This window comes from Xiphophorus couchianus, chromosome 2 (genome assembly GCF_001444195.1).
Source record: "Xiphophorus couchianus chromosome 2, X_couchianus-1.0, whole genome shotgun sequence".
Classification (NCBI taxonomy): Eukaryota; Metazoa; Chordata; class Actinopteri; order Cyprinodontiformes; family Poeciliidae; genus Xiphophorus; species Xiphophorus couchianus.
Window position 1 is genome coordinate 17,227,721 of NC_040229.1, and position 257 is coordinate 17,227,977.

A 257-nucleotide genomic window follows, 5' to 3' on the forward strand; every position below is an offset into this window, starting at 1 on the left:
TGTGCTGCAGCTCAGCAACTGTATAAAAAGGTAAGGAAATAATTAAGATTTTCACTATTAATTTGATTTTCATGTATTAGCCAAATTAACGCATTCAAAGAATTATGAACTTTAATTTATTTACCTAGATTTTATACAATGACTTATTTAATATAGATGCTCGGTTTTGTAAATATGCGCTTTTGGCCTTTGATGGGAAGCTGTAGTTCTCTTATTGCAGCCACAGCGCATGCGCCACACTCTTTGGTAGGCGGGGC